The sequence below is a fragment of the Mesocricetus auratus genome, unplaced genomic scaffold (genome assembly GCF_017639785.1).
Source record: "Mesocricetus auratus isolate SY011 unplaced genomic scaffold, BCM_Maur_2.0 Super-Scaffold_100023, whole genome shotgun sequence".
Lineage (NCBI taxonomy): Eukaryota > Metazoa > Chordata > Mammalia > Rodentia > Cricetidae > Mesocricetus > Mesocricetus auratus.
This window is the reverse complement of record NW_024429204.1, coordinates 22,427,662-22,445,289: the sequence shown is the minus strand read 5'-3', so window position 1 is coordinate 22,445,289 and position 17,628 is coordinate 22,427,662. Positions and strand designations below refer to the sequence as shown.

The following is a 17,628-nucleotide window of genomic DNA, read 5'->3' as shown; positions in this document are numbered from 1 at the left end:
CCTTTGAACTGCGTGTACCCAGCAGAGTACAAGAGCCAAGTTTGCTGTATGCTATCTAAATGACTTTGGTTTTGCTTTCACATTTTGAATTGCTAAGTTTTCTATAGCACCTCTCCAGATGTGAAACAAATGTTTTAATCGGTGGTTGTTCTAAAAGCTCCCCCCCCTGCTCCTTTAAACAGGCCTGACTATGACAGATGCAGCTGTTGGCGCCTTCACGCTATGGGTGGGGCCTTGCGACTTAAAGTGACCAATGCAATGGAGGCAAAAGAACCGAGAGGCTCTTCCATGCGGAAATACGCAACTGTTGACCCTACTCTTCCGTCATCGCGCAAGGTATCACAAGGCGGCGGCAGACCAAAGGGTACTGAGGAACTTGTTCCAGGCCACCATGGGTGTGGCAAGAGGAGAAAGCAGCCAAAACTATTTCCCAGAGTCTAACATTTTATTTATATGAAATTGATTCAAAATTTAGCCCCATTCAGCTCAACAGCTTACAGCAGCATGGTTTCAATGCTGCGTCATAGTAGACAAAAATAATATCTTAGAAAGAGGCCCAGACCTATATCAAATACTTCTTAATAAGTAATAAAATTTTAATACACTGAGCTTACCATAATAAACCTTAAAACACAGGTCTGAGAGCTTCACATTGCTAGTTAGTATTCATGGTGGTTCGAATAAGAATATTCCCTGTGTTCTAGACTGCCACCAGAGGTCATGTCATGTCTGGGCATGGGCAGTTACTAAGGACCATGTCTGGGTCTGCGGCTCTACTACTAGAGTCTATGTTTATGTCCATGACTAGTGTTATCACCTAAGACCATATGGACATCCGTGGTCTAGGCTACCTCCTGGGACCATGTTGACATCTATGGGCTATGTTGCCTCTGGGGCCATACTGATCTGAGTGGCTTGTGCTGCAACCTAAAGCCACGGTGACATCCAGACCCATGATGCAACTGAATGCCATGTCTGGGTCCCTGGACCTACCACAGTCAGGGTCTATGCTAATGTCTGTCACCCTTGTTACCTCTAAAGGCCATGAGGTTACCAATGGTCTGGATTGTTTCTGTCCTGCCTGCTTCCGCAGCCACTTAGTCCCAAATAAACACACAGAGGCTTATGTTAAATATACATATCTCCACATGCTCTTAGCTTATTGGTGATGCCTGGGCCACTTGCTTCCTCGGCAGCTACATGGCATCTCCCAGGTGACTAATTCTCTGTATTCCTCTTCCCAAAATTCTCCAAGTCTGATAGCCCTGCCTATACTTCCTGCCTGGTTTCATCCTGCCTGTCCATCGGCAGAAATAGGTTTATTCATCAGACAATAAGAGAAGCACATATTCACAGCATACAGAAGGATACCTCCCATCACAACTGAGACATGTTGATGTCCAAAGGCCATTCTGAGCTGGCCCCATCCCTTGTTGGCCCTGTGAGAGCTGGGCCCAGTGGTGTAGGTGAGGGAGAGCTGATTCTTGTGGCTTGGGCACAGGAGAGCTGGCCCTGCCCTTCATAGAAAAGGTGGCTCCACCCCTCTATGGCTGACACCTTGGGAAAGCTGGCCCCATCCTTCACAGGAGAGCAGCCAATGATGAGGGCATAGAAGAGTTGGCTCCCTCCATCACAGGATTGAGGGTGTCCCAATGGATGCCTGGGCTTACCAATTCATCTACCACCCAAGCCCACATCTAGGGCTTTGAGTTAGCCCACCCAACATCTACTCCATCTATGACACATAGGAGTGTGTGAAGGGGTTGATCCTGTGGAACCATAACCACAGGATCACTAGGACTTGGGGTAATGGGAGGAAATTCTAGAGGAAGCTTGGTAAGGGTTCAGTATTGATGCTGTAGCAGAACCTAGAGGCCTTGAACCTGACCAATGATTTAATGCAATGAACTTTTACAAGCAAAGCTCTTTGGGCAAAAGGGTATACTGTATGACACATGTTAGCTCCCAATGCCACTACAATGAACTAAGGAATTGAAGTGATTTATTTTTATTTCTGTTTAAAAAATTTTTGGACGAGAGACTTCAAGGGTAGGGAACTAGACATGGAAGGACTGGGAAATAAGTCAGATGGGATACATGATGAGAAATTCCCAAAGAATAAATTATATATATAAAGAGTGACCCTACAGGCTCATATATTTGAATGCTTAGTCACCAGGAGTGATACAATTTTAAAAGATTAGAAGGATTAGGAGGTGTCACCTTGTTGGAATGGGTGTGGCCTTGGCGGAAGTGTGTCACCGGGGATGGGCTTTGCGGTTTCAAAAGCCCATGCCAGACCTTGGCTCTCTTGCTGCTTTTGCCTCAGAAAATATCTCTCAATTAATTTCTCCAGCACCATGTCTGCCAGCATGACTCCATGCTGCCTACCATGATGATAATGGACAAACCTTTGAAACTGTAAGCCAGCCCCTGATTAAATGCTTTCTCTTACAAGTGTCACCTTGATCATTGGGCCTCTTCACAGCGATGTGAAGAATAGTGACTAAGACCATGTTCGTGTGATTAGCAAGATTCGTGTAATGTTGAAAAGAAAGGACTTCATGCTCAGTCTTAATGTGGGAAGACAGATGGTACTATCTGTGAACCTATTCCTTGATCTTCTAAACTTGAAGATACATGACTAAGAGCTCAAATAGAGAATATAGGTCATTTGTGGTTTATAAGAAAATTCCAGTTCCAGCTCTGATTTTGGAATTTAGGTGATGACACTCTATCCTTGCTAACAATGCCATCTACATTGGCAAATTTAATTCCTTTGTGTAAAAAAAATCGTCCACTGTTTGATAGAAAGCTCTTATAAACACCTAGCAAATGAGAATTAATCTTAGCCCTAACTCAAAATTATGAGAAATGCTTTGGCAAGAAATGGCATGTTCAAGGTCAAAGCTATGCATTAGCTATGGGGCTTTGTCAAATTGCTTTTTACTTTTCTGGGTTTTAGTTTCCTAGACATAAAAAGAAGATGTTGGATAATGATACTCAAGATTGAACATCATGCGAAAAATCACAGAGACAGCTGACCTGAGCTTTTGGGAGCTAATGGACAATGGACTGACATCTGTGGAACCTGCATGGGATTGAACTGGGTAAATGTGGATGACAGTTATGTGGTTTGATCTGTTATGGGGACCTATAAGTGGCACCAAGACCTATCCCATGGGCATGAACTTGCTTTTTGAAGCCCATTCCTTATGGTGGGATACCTTGTTCAGTCTTGATATATGGATGAAGGGCTTGGTCCTGCCTCAACTTGATATGCCAAACTTTGTGGACTCCTCAAGGAAGACTTTACCCTTTCTGAGGAGTGGATGTGGGTGGGAAGGGAGGAGGGTGGGAGCAGGAGAAGGGGAGGGAGGAGGAACTGGAGTTGGTGTATAAAATTAAAAATAAATTTTTAGAAAAAGGAAGATCTAACAATATTAACCTATACCATGTAGTTTTAAATAAAATAAAATGATAGCCTCTCTATGGGAGCTGGTACTGCTTACTCTGGAAAAGTAAAAACTCATGATTAAATGAGAAAACAGTCCTCCATATGTAGACACTAAAAACTGATCAAGACGTATCATGAATTAGCATGGTTTTATAACAAGTAAAAGTGTCCAAATACTCCTTAGTAATGACCATGCTGAATACAAATCCTTCTTATCTTCCATCTATATTTGGCCATGGAACATGGTGTTGGACACATGCAGAAGATGTTCCAAACTTGTTTATTGGGTTGTTGGATAGTCTGATAAATCTATGGATGGTTAAATAGAATATGTAAATAATGACTAGATTTCCTTGGCAGGTTTTGTCTGACTCATGCATAATTTACTGTGTAGATTTACTCTTTGTGAAGAAAAGCATTGGGGATGTAAATTTTAAGTGCTTGAATAATTGTTTCAGAGAGCAAACTGAAATAGGAGTCAAAAGACCTTAGTTGCAGACCTGTTAATTAGTGGAGTAACTTTGCTGTGACTATTTCACCCACTGAACCTCAACTTCCTCATCAATAAAATGTTTATTAAAAATGTATCATGTTTCCTGTGAGTGGTTATGAAAACAAAATAGTGTGAAGAAAGGGGAAGCAGTAACAAAATGAAATATACAGCAAACTGAGCATGGCCACTGAAAGAGTGGTTTTTATTCACAGAAGTACAGGTTCTCAAAGGCAAGAACCTTGCGTGGTGATGGAAGTCCTTCTCTGCTTCTCACTGGACCATGAACCTGCCCTTCACTGGAAGTCCAGTGCTTACAGTTCTGCCTCTGGAAAACAAAAGAAAAAGTCTCTTATTATATCCTTGTTCTCAAAGCAGACACTGGTTTTACTTTTTTCTACCAGCATTTTTGCTTTCTCTTTCGAAACACTTTGGTTGAGTTTGTGTTCCCATCATGAACTCTAGATGTCAGTAAACCCTATGTACAACATAAAGACTCCTTTCCAATGACTGCATATATACTCCTTCCCAATGATTACATATACTCGTTGTCACAAGGGGATGCCATCACACCTAGCTCATCAGTGATATACCACTTTCCATTTAAGTTCATCTTTTAACTTAGCATGAACTTGCTCTCCTTTATATCACATAGCTCAATATTTCTAGTTGGGTCCCTAATGTGTATCTTAAACTCAATTATTCCCAATCTTATCATTATCATATATGTTTTCTTTAGAACACAAATAAGTACTGCCAAAACTTTGGAATGTGTGTCAGCTAGTTTTATGTCAGCTTTGGGAAGAGGGGTTAACAATTGAGAAAATGCCTCCATAAGATTGGCCTATAGGCAAGTTTGTAAAACATTTTCTATAGGCAAATTAATGATTGTTATGAAAGGATCCAGTCCATGGTGCCAACCTAGAAGAGTTGGTCCTGGATTGCATTTTCTTATTGTCTTTCTTGCTCCTGAGGAGCAAGCCATTAATTAGCATTTCTCCATGGTCTCTGCTTCAGTTCCCACAACGATGGAGTTCATTTAGTGTTGGCCAACTCCTCCTAGGCTTGGAGCCTACCTTGGAGTGTTGTTGATATACCAATTGAGACTCCATTGGGGAAAACTGATTTTCCCATCACCAAAAGGTATCAATTGGAAGTAGCTTTGCTGTTAGGGATGGGATCCAATGTCCACTCACCTCTCTCAGTACTTGGATCCTGTTTGGCTTGAACCTGTGCAGGATCTGTGTGTGGTGTCAGAGTGTCTGTGACTTCATATGTGTACTAGTCCTCTTGTATCTGGAAGACACTTGTATCTGGAAGACACTGGAAGACCTTGGAATCATCCACCACTTCTGTCTTGCATAGTCTTTCTGTCTCTACTTAGTAATAGACCCCTAAGCCTTGAGGAAGAAAGATTTATAAAGAAATCCCATGTAGGAATAAGTGCTCCAAAGTAAGTCTCTGTACATTGTCCAATTGTTGATATCTTTGTTTATTCTCATCTACTGCAAAAGAGGCCTCTGTGATGAGGATTGGGTGATCTGCTGACCTACAGGTATAGCAGTATGTTCTTAGAAGTACTTTTACTACTGTGTTCATTTAGCAAAATAACAGTATAGGTTTTCCCCTACACCTATGATCTATCTAGTGCTATGTTCCTTTAGCAAAATAATAGTAGATTTCCCCCTACACCTATGATCTATCTAGTGTCAGATTCTTGGTCACTTTATCAGCATCAGTTAGTTATTGGTTCCATCTCATCGAATAAACTATAAATTTCATGTGAAAGTAGTCTGTTACTTCCATAATATTCATGTGACTATTATGGCCATATTCTTGCAGGAAGGTTGCTATTTTAGGTCACAGGGTTTATAGTTTAGTGATATTGATGACTGCCTTTCTTCTCAGGAAGCCCGCAAAGAACCTTCCACCAACATGAGCAATAGTCAGTAGGGGGTGTAGTTTCTGTTCAGACAAAAGCTCTACAAGCTCATTTCCAACAACATAAGTAAGTGCTGTTCTCAGCTGTAGAGGGGATTGCCATCAGGATGTGGGAGAGCAATAAATAGCCTTGGAAACATCCTGTGTTGTTTGGGAGAATCCATGGGACCTCTTTGACCAAAACTCAACAAAATGAAACCCTTTCCTGGCACTAGTTGTGGCTTTATCTCCCGTATTACGTGGTGACTGCATTTAAATTGCTTTCATATATGCATATATTTTAGAAATAAGCAACAATAGTAGGTTCAATTTGGCTTTTCAAAATGTCTTTAGCTTTAGTTGTCTCTCTTTTATTCTTTGGCCTCATCTTGTATCTGCTTCCCTCATTCAATCATCCTATCCCTCTCCATAACACTATATGGTATTTGTTCTTCCTTTGGAGATGTCGTCCTCACCAGGAGTGTTTTGGAGGTCAGAGCATTGAATATTTCTTTACTATCATCTTTCCAATATCTTCTCTTGAGCTTGCTACACCCTCATCTTCCTCCACTGCACTGCTAGACTAGTGTTGTTTCCATTTTCAGTTTGTTTTTTCTTAAATATCTATAATGTGAAGGCACTGGTTTTGCATAAAGAAAGAAGCATTAGGAAATCAGAACAACTGAAGTCTGTACTATAAACTCAAAGGTACTTTCACAGGGATGAAGCTTGGAGACTGAGCCACAAGACAACACAAACACTGGTGATGACCTCTTACTGAATCAGAAAAACTGACAGATGGAGTGCAGAGCTTAGAATTTCAGAACTTTAAGTATCCCTGCTTACTTTACTTTCTTATTTCCAGTTTGAGTCGTATTGGAAATTATATAGGTATATTAGTTTTGAGATAGGTATTCATTGTGCAATGGCCAAGTAAGACTAATAATAATATTAACATCTCCAACCCTTCTCATTTCGTGGTGAAAACATTTAAAATCTAGGAATCTTGATGACCTACTTAATTTATATGTGTTAAGCAAGGAAGAATAAGAGTCAAGAGAGAAAAGAGGAGGGAGAAATAAAAGGAGGGAGGAGAGAGAGAAAAGGAGATATAAAAAACCTAAAACAGAAACCAACAAATAGACAGCAACTTTAGGGACAAAAAAAGAGATAGCTCTCAGCCACCCTATTTCAATAACTAAGAAAGGGTATGCATGTTTGTGTGTGTGTATATGAGAGAGAGATTTCTTGATAATACCTAACAATTTTTAATCTACACAGCTGAATATCCATGAAAATCAATATCAAAGGCCCCTACATTTCTGGCAGGAAACATTAAATATGTGACTATAATAATATTTTATACATTTTTCAGACACAGTTGAATTATTTTTCATGGAAACATATAAATTTAATATTCAGATGATCTAAGCTATCTTTTAAATTATAAGATCATTGCCACTCCATAGTTTGACTAAATTCTTGTATTTTTTAATTTAAGTTAGAAATGATCTTATTTTACATATAAACCCCATTGCCCTCTCCCTCCCATCCTCTCATGCCCCCCACTAACCCTCATCCCATTCCCTTATACTGTATCTTGGTGCCTACTGTTGCCTATTTGGTTTTCTTTTCTTTGCTTGTTCTTAAGGTAACCCTGTAACATGTAGTCTTCCTGCCAACCGCCTGGGCCCTGCCACAGTTTCAGCCCCCAAATAACACACAAGACACTATATTGATTATGAAGCTGTTGGCCGTTTGTTTTGATTTCTTATCAGCTAGCTCTGACTTAACAATTAACCCAAATCTGCTAATCTGAGTAATTCCACGTGGTCTTCTCTTACTGGAGAAAGGGTCTGGACCTCTTACTCCTCCAGTGTCCTACCTCGTGACTGACTATGCTTCTGTTTCCCAGAATCCTCCTCGACCCCTAGCCCCACCAATCTAGCTACCCTATTGGCCAACAGTGTTTTATTTAATCAGCCAATCAGACAAACATACACAGAAAGACTTCCCCTGTCATAACCCTCAATAAAAGTCCATATATCAGTATCCATATTGTCTGTCTCCCAGGGTACACGACAGTGACCCCACCCTACCCTGCTTGTGTTTCTTACAAACAGCCTATAATTTTAAGTCTTCTAGTGTAGCCAACTGGGATAATTTATTATTTTAATTTGTCTTCTACTTAGGTCAATTGGAACAATTTAGCAAATTTCCTGCTGAATTATTTGTTGTTTCAAAGAAAAAAAACAAAGAAGGGATTTTTAAATTTTCCATGGTGTTTTTAGCAGAAATGTTATCAATATTTTAGAAGTATTACTTGAATAGATACAGGCTAGAAGTCACCTCATTGTGTTTCCATTATTTAAATTGGAAACAATCTTATTTTACATATCAAATCCAGTTCCCTCTCCCTCCCATTTTCCCATGCCTCCCACAGACGCCCGCATCCCATCCCCTATCCACCCCCCAGGGATGGTGAGAACTTCGATGGGGGATCATCAACATCTGAGTTTGACTAAATTCTACAGAATGAACAATTCTACGATGTCAAAAGGTCTGAGCTGTTGGTTTCCTTTCGTTCTGCCCAGTATGACGCACAAAGGCAGTAAAGAAAACCCACTGGTCATGTCACATACTCTCATCAACACTCTGAGTCTGAATGGGTGGTGATTACATCTGCTAAATGTGCTACAAACACTGCCATGAGGGATCAACAAAGCTGTAAGTTTAATGTTATTGGCACTAATGCTCACTTCACCTACTACACTAATATTATCCTCCTAATTTCATCAGCGTAGGGATGCTAAGCTTCCTCTTCCATCATCTGCACTTTTAATTTCCATGGATTTATTTCATACTTTTCAAGTGCCTATAACACTCAAGCCTGATGCATGCCCCTCAGTCAATAGGGCTTTGTTCCTCTTATTAACAGCTTTAGAGAAGCGTCTCCTTCCATCTTGGTATTTGCCGGCAGCTTTCAAGCCCCACTTCTGTTTCTTCTGCATTGCATCTGGGAAGTCTGATAAGAAGCCCAACTCTCTCTGCTTTACACAGCTTGATATATACAGTTCTACAATGCTATTTCCGTATGGCTTTTTCCAAGTGTCTTTGTGGTATTTCGCTTCCCCCAACCACCATGGATGCTAGATTAAAATCTTCCGATATGTGTTTCATTTGGAATTTCCTGAGAGCTCAGGAGACTAGTAAGGTTCCATAGGTGAGGGCTTTCAAGGAGAGGTAAGAATGAATGTAGTAGGAAGGCTTAAAGGAGAATACTGAAAAAGGAAGGGTTAAATTGTAATGAGAAATGGGAAAGGATGGCAGAAGGAAAAAAAACTTTTAATGACTTTAAATATGTGTTCCTCATTTGTATTTTTTCACTGGATCTCACCTGAAGGATAATATATGAAAGCTCCATATTAAACCACACCTAGAGTTGCAAATACTGTGCAAACCCTTGTGGTTTTTGATATGTTCTTTTCCATGGAACCGACTCAGAAATAATGCTGTTCTATCATGGCTGCTATGTATAAGAATGTGAACTTGACCTGCCAACACACATCTTCATGAAATATATATATACATATGTACATTTACATATGTATGTATATATACATGTGTGTGTGTGAGTCTGTGTGTATGTATGTATGTGTGTGTGTGTATATATACAATCGGGTTTACTGATACTCTACACTTTTGCTCCTTGGTTCTGCCAAACAATGTAAGTTATGTTTCTATAGATCCTACAGTTAATTTTAAAGAAGACATTCTCAGAGGATTGAAGTTACTGGGTGGGCACTGCAGGGAAAGTTAGAGATTGGTAGGTGTTCATTCCCAAGTTTAGCTCCAGCTACGTATTAAGAATAAGAGTATAAATAACTAACCCCTATTCCTTAAGTCAGGTTAAAAAAGTTGCAATTTATGACAACTCATAAATTTCATTGATGCAATATTATTTTAAATATATGATAATTGCAAATGTTGATATCTTTTATTATACTAATATAGCATACTAACATACCAGTAATCTATAACAGATAAATTAGATGAAAGCTTTCTATGAAACTATCTCTAAGGATCTGGACTCCCCTAAGAGACACATCTCTGGGCATGTCTATGAGGTGGTTTCAAGAGAGGTTAAATGATGGGGCAAGACTCACCTTTGCAGTAAACTCTATCTGCCAGTAGGTGGCCATCCTAGAAACAGATGCAAGGGAAAAGCAATATGCCTGACCAGCTTCATCAGTCTCCTTCTTCTGTCAGACTCCTTCCTCCTCCTCCTCCTCCTCCTCTTCTTCTTCCTCATCTTCCTCCTCCTTCTTCACTAGCTGCTGCTGTTGCTGCCACTACTGATATCAGCCACTGAAATTAGGCTTATTTTCTTTGCTCTTCTGTTTATAACTTAAATGCATTCATTCTCTAAGAATCTTCACAAAGAACTGTAAGTCAACTGAGAAAAGCTGTGAATGGGAGAGGTGCTCTTTCCCAGGAAAGAGCACACCAACTGATTGTCCAGTGCCAAATGATCAGCTCTGGAAACATATTACAGGTAGCATTATACTGACTGAACAGGCTATATTTAAGAGTATATAAGTGCATGCATATACTTTCATGTATGCAGCATAAGAGTAGCACAGCTGTGGCACTCAACTTCACGATCTAAGCAGCTAATGACTTGCCAGCCTCTCCAGCATGCAAACAACCATGGTGGAATTACTTAATGGGTATTGTATAAGCCAACCTAATAGATTGCCTATCATAAAATGTATGTGGAAATAATTTGATGTTGAGATTTGCTGTCTTTCCTGTTGTTAATGTTTTCTTTCAGTTGGAGTGGATTAAGGGCCAGTTGTCAGTCAGATGAATTCGCTTTGGGGTGTTCTCTTTCTGTGCACACCTGGAAGTTTTTGCTACCTACATTTAGTTTTGCAGCCCATGGCTTCAGAAACCCTCCGTTTTGTCTGCACTGAGGTGGCTACTATCTCAGACAATGATTATTCCCTCAGTGTGTTGGATAATGGGGAAAGCAAATACAACAATGATATCTGTCCTGCCATATGACCTTCAGAGTTTCCAATCTGGAAGAAAAACACTCTGTGAGAAGAAGGAGGCTTCAGATATAACATTTCCTGCTGGACCTGAGCTTCGTGGCTCTCTGCCCTGCCAGTATCAATCCATAAACCAAAGAGTCACTTCTGGAGGCTAGGCAACCCGCTGGCCAAGGGGCTATCAGTCTCCGCAATTATCTTCATCACAGAGGGTGGATCCACAAACTACCATTCACTTCACAGCCTGAGCCTCCTGACAACTGAACTTCTCAGCATGTCTGCATCTGACTGTCCCTGCTGCACAGCTGCAGGACTTGGTCATCTGTTACAAAAAGAGTAGGCAGAGTGTTCCCATGTCCCTGACTTGTGGTTTTCTTCTTCATCTTGAGTTCCCAAAGTAGTTCAGTTTCAAATAATAACATCCTTTTCAAGATGGCCCATGTCCACAACCCTCTGAAGTGTGGTTGGTGATAATGGATTTATTTTCCCATGCTGACCTATAACAAAAGAGAGTCTCTGTCACCAAATCTCTCAAATATATTGAAGACTTTCAAGAAGTATTTGCTTGTCCTATAGCTGGCAATACCAGACCATCTTCACTGGAGACACCTGGATTACCTTGTGAATAAGGTTTCAGCTTTTAAGTTTTATTTGAGAATAGGAATTGGCACTTTCTTTAACTTCATTTATTGCAAAGACCTCTCCTACAATGAAGTTCTCTTTCAATGTTGAGTGACTATTGATTATGTACGTGACCGTCTACTTTTGGATTCTCCTCTGACCTTCCTTGCCATGGAAATTTATCTTTATGCCAATACTTGACAGTTTAACTTGATTAGCAGGACTGTGAATCCTGAAGTCTGGTAGTTTAAGGACTGAGGAGATTGCTCAATGGCTAAAACATTTTCTGCAAAAGAAAGACAACCTACAAGCATATTCCCAGAACCCATGTAAAAATCTGGATGTAGTAGTGAACATACCTACAATTCCATGGATCCACTGCTAGAAGATTGAAAGGAAAACACAAGGGAATCCCAGGAAGCTCATGGATCATCAGCTTTAGGTGTGCAGGAACAAGCAATAAAGACTGCCTAAAGATAAAAGGTGAGGACTAAAACACAAGGTTGCCTTCTGACCTCCACGTGTGCGTAATGGTATGCACAAACCTCCCCCCACATAATGTGCAAACACACAAATAAGTCAACAAACAAATAAAAATAAATACAATCTGATAGTTCACATGTCCCCAAGCTCTTTTGTACCATTTCATGTTGTTCAATAATATGCCTTACCACTCTTTTTTCAAGATTTCTCAAATCATATCTGTGTGTACTAATTTTAGAAGCACCTAGTCCCCCTCTGTGTGTGCTTGTGTGTGTATGTGCCTGTGTGCGTGGGTGAGAGATAGATAGATAGATAGATAGATAGAGAGAGAGAGAGAGAGAGAGAGAGAGAGAGAGAGACTTGTTCTGCATCTATAAATTGACAGAAAATATTTGGATATATATATATATATATATATATAATCTCTACTTATAGGAAATGACCACTTTTCTAGTCTAAAGTTCTAAAGTCTTCAACATTCCTCCAAAACTCAACGTGGTCACATTCTTCAGAGCAATAGCTCTTTCTCTGTTACCAACTTCTATGTTGGCTACTTTTCTGTTACTATGACAAACTAGCATGACCAAGGCAACCTATAGAAGGAAGACTTAATTTGGTTTATGGTTTCCGAGGGATAAGAATCTACCAAGTCAGGCACAGTAATGGGAACAGGAACGTGAAAGATTACATCAGGAAGAAGAGAATGTGAAGTAGAAATAGAATAAAGATTTAGACCCTCAAATCCAACCTCTAATGCTATAAATCCCCAGGCAAGGCCACACCTCCTAAACCTCCCCAAATAGTACCACCAACTGAGGAGCAAAGAGTCAAAAACAACCAGAATCTATAGGGAACAATGTTTATTCAACCCAGCACAGACAGTGCCTAAATCGTAATGCACATTATATTTACAGATTCATAATCCATGTAAGCATTTATTGGATGGATAAGTCAGCCAATGGAAAATGACACCAAGTGAAACAAGTGTTTGGCAACTCTAGTATTTTGTAGCAAAGCTGATAACAGGCAAATGTCTGACTGATCCTTCCTTTATCCCTGAACTGAAGGACTAGAACCTGAAAAAAATGGGATTTGACTGGTTAATTACAAAATTCAGTGAATAAAACAGACTGTTGCCATATGGAATCAAAACCCAGAGAAAGTCTACTGTCTGTAAAAAGAGAATAACATAGCCCAGAGACCTAGGATAAAACCAAATTGATGGGAGATGTCCTTCTATATGCTGTGAATAGTGTTTCTCTTGCTGGTTGATGAAGAAATGCTGATTGGCCAGCAACCAGGCAGGAAGTATTTGTGGGGCCAATAGACTAGGACTCTGGGAAGAGGAAACCAGAGAGGAGTCACCAGGGAGACGCCATGTAGCTGCCAAAGGAGCAATATGCCATAACATCACAGGTAAGCCACAGACTCATGGCTATACACAGTTTAATAGAAATGGGCTGATAATTAAGAGAGCCAATAAGAAGCTTGAGCCACTAGCCAAACAGTTTATAATTCATATAAACCTCTGTGTGTTTGGGACTAAAGGGTATAGGACCAGGCAGGTCAGAAACTCTGTATTCACCAAATACTACTGTTCTAAAAAAAATAACAATCACTGACTCCTAATGATATCCTGCTCCACTCATAGATCAACACCTTGCTCAGCTACCATCAAAGAATCTTCCTCCTGCAGCAGTCGGAATCAAATACAGAGACCCACAGCCAGACATTATGCAGCAAGGGAAAGGGAGGGGGAGTGGAAGAAGGAGAGAGAGAGATCTTGGAACACAGAGATCTAAATAGAATATGTTCATCGAATCCCTCCTCTCAGAGTTGAGGAAGGGTCATAGAAAGAGGGGGTAGAGAGGCTAGAAAGAGTGTTGAGCCAGAGGAGGTGGAAGACACCGGGAGAACAAGTCATTCTTAACCAACGGAGCAATAAATGACAGAGGCTGAAGCAACAAGCACAGAGCCTGGATGGGTCTGTACTGGTTCTTCTGAGTGTGTACTGTAGCTTTCATCTTTGTATCATGTGGGACTCGTAAGTGTGCTAACTGCTGGGTCTCTGGTCCTTGTGCTTTCTCTCGGGTTCTTTCCCTTCTTTTGCTCTTGCTTGTCCAATGTTGAAGGGGCAGGTTTTGTTTCATCTTACTGTGTTTTATTTTGTTATGTTTTTTGTTATCTCTTAGAATCCTGTTCTTTTCTAATGGGAGACATATAGGTAGGGGAATCCAGATGGGAGGGGAGGTGGAGAGGGGCTGGGAGGAGTAGAGGGAAGGAAACTGTAATAAGGAAATTTTGTATGAGAAAACAAGGTATTTTTCAATGAAGGTGGGGGGAATGATTCCTTCCCTCAGTAGAAGAGGTGAGCAGGAGCATAGAAGCAGGTTTTACCAGTCTTATAGGAAAAGAGGCACTGATGGGAGGGAAATGTTATAGAAGAGAACAATCAGTTATTAGCAACACAATACCTTTCATTTCCATTCTTCCTCAGTTGGTAAAACAAAACTGTCATTTTGAAGTTGTTTTCTATTTACAGCTTTAAGTATTTTGTAAAAAAAAATCAAAACAAAGAACCTTTACAGCTGGGAGTTGTGCTGTAAGCTTCATCAGACTTTTTATTGGCTAAGGATCTCGTTTTGCTATTTGAAGATTATCCTTTAGCTGACACTTGAAGTGATGGAACAGTCATGACCTTGATAGAACTCCAGAACACAAATGATCACGAGTGATTAAGTGATGTACAACCCACAAAGCAAAGGCTCACCATTAAAAGGCACAGTTAAAACACAGAAAATGCCTCTTCAACATGTGCTATTTTCCACGCTGAAAATGAGTTTTTTTAAATCACACAAAACAGACATCATGAATGACTGGATCACAGGTATTCAGTAAGTACAAAGTACAAGATAAGTCTAAGTAAGAAATTCATAATGAACAAAAGTTTAACACCTATTGTATTTTATTCTACTGAATGTTCACTGTGACCTCTTTTGACTTCTAAAAAACAAAGTTCCATTTATCTGATAACTACAGCTAACATTGACTATCTACTTTCTATGATGCACTGCTCTGAGTTCTTAACATGATAGCCTAGGAAATCTTCACAAAGAACCAATGGAGTCCAGTAAGATTTCTACTATTAGGCAATATGCACCAGAACTGCCAGCACTGTCACAAACGCTGAAGCCCTGTCCTATCGATTATTTTATTGGCTCATTTGAATTTAATTGTAATCATAAACTTAAATCTAACCGTAAATGATTTAAATCAATCATCTAATTATTGAGAGCACAAGCTACTAAAAATGTCCCTGAGTGGTAACTACAGAAGCTTGGAGTGGAATCAAAGAGCGGTGCTGGTTAGTGGGAGAGAAGACCCAGTGCGTATTGAGTTGACATGACTGCAAAGTGGCTATGATGGCAGTGCCTGCAGTTCTGGCCAGCTACTCTAAGAAGCCTGTCACTGGCAGAACTGTGTGACTAGGCAAAGAAAAAGCAATCTCATCAGCATAGACTGAATTTCAAGGCGTACAGTATGCCTCAGCATGTACAGAATTGCCATGATTCCAGTGCACAAATTGGTAGACACTAAAGACCAGTAAAAACCATCAATTCAATGGAAATGTTGGAGAATTTTTATGTAGTTTCTATGTCAGTCCATAGTTCAACAGGGCACCCATTTAATTAGTTTTATGTAAAAATTAATGACATATCGATTAAACAAAAACATCACAATAACCATTAACTCATAACAACACAATAGCCAATAAAGCAGAACTTGTGAGTTCATAAAGTTATTTGATAAGATATCTTTTCTATGTTACTTAGCAACTACTGTACTATACTCTGTGGGTATATAGTCAGAACATAATGGACAATATATTGTAATGTATGTATGAATTTAAGTAATTAAGACATTTTGAATGCTATACCTGGTATGTAGTTTTATTCCCTGATATGTGGATTTAAAAAGGGAGATGCAGAATAAGCCATCCATTAAAGGTTAATAATGAGTAAATACCAGGGATGACACTGAAACCTAGACCATTTCTTCAACTCATGGGTGCATCATGTCTCCAGCCTGTCAAAATATCACATAACAAGTTATTCTCACACTGCAGTTCATTTGTTGAATCCTGAAAAGTATTGCTCAGTGCTAAAATTACCTTTTGAGAGAGGATTAGTACACATTTAAATTTCTAGTTGTGTTGTTTTTTAAAAAAAAACTGGTAAGTAACTACATTTATGTTCTGTTTCTAAAATTGTTTTGAGAATTTTTCTGCCTTGTGTTCAAGTCAGCCTAAAATCAAAGCAATCATGTATACCTAACACATTTTGGTCTCCTGATGCAATCTCTAATGGGTTGGCAAGATAACGTTTATGTAAAATGAAAGGCTTAGGAGCAGTATGCTATCTTTGTTTTCCTTTTAGAGCCAACTTCATTCTCATGGCAATATGCTTAGAGATGGTGACAGCTAAACCCCACAGGAAGTTCTTAAGTCAGAATAGGTCAGGTTGTGGATATTTCAGTTAAATTATTTTCTATTTCTGCTGCTCAGATTGGCATTTCTTCTATTACACTGTGTTTCATGCCTTCTTATTTTTGTAATTCCTGTTTCTTTATGTCATTTTTCATTAAGAAAAATCTCCTAACTTTAATTTGCATTTATCTTCCTGTTTTAGAAGGTTGGCGTGTCTTATTTTCCCTGTTACATGCATTGAAAATGCTAGCTTTTTTTTTTTAAGAAAACATCTTATCTTCTATTTCTCGAATCACCAGTGGGGAGAAATACTGTAATTTGTTTCCAAAATAGAAGACAGAGGAGTCAGTACATTTGATTCACTTTAGCCATTATCCCATGCCTGAAAATATCTTAACTCATAACGTTTGTAAATGCCATCTGAAGTTGTAAATCAGCATGATTAATGCTGTAGTTTTATGTGGCAACCTATTAAATATCTGGTGCTTGCAAATAGAAAAATCAACAGGATCCCTAATGTGCCATCCCCCTGGAGTATGAACTAAAACTGTATGAAGACGAGCAATGATGCTTCATGGCTGACAACACTACACTTTTGAGAGAGGATTAGTACACATTTAAATTTCTAGTTGTGTTGTTTTTTTAAAAAAACTGGTAAGTAACTACATTTGTGTTCCTTTTCCTACATTTAAGAAGTATTTGTGTAATTAAATATGCGCTTAGATGGCATACTGCATGGTTTTGCAGGCTTTAAGCTTCATGAAAGTGTGTCTTCCGTAACCCACACTACCACTCGCATATCTCACAGCATGTTCTGCTCTTGTTGATTACTGTGTTGACACAAACACCCCAGCTTAAATTATTTCAATATAGAATTGAGTAATTGCAGACAATCTAATGATTCCATAAGTAAATGTTTATGTTCTAATGCCTCTGTAAAGATGCTTCTACAAGTTTTCTCATTAATCTACCTCTGGGCAAGTACTAAGTCACACCTTTCATTGTACATACACTTCAACTTAACTAGATATTGGAAAGTTCTTCTTAAATTGAATTCATCAATTGATGCTACCATATAGGCAGGTTGGCCTTCCAACACCATTCTCATCCAGAATAA

The 17,628-nt window shown here is 39.4% G+C and overlaps 1 long non-coding RNA gene across 1 annotated transcript in view; it reads left to right on the top strand.

Moving 5' to 3' along the window:
• LOC121133700 overlaps positions 1-3,288 on the top strand; it is a 51,862-nt gene extending 48,574 nt beyond the window's left edge. Inside the window, exons 2-3 of the long non-coding RNA XR_005870668.1 lie at positions 183-336; positions 2,966-3,288. This is a non-coding gene — a long non-coding RNA (uncharacterized LOC121133700). The remainder of the gene's footprint in view (positions 1-182; positions 337-2,965) is intronic.
• Positions 3,289-17,628: the final 14,340 nt, after the last annotated feature.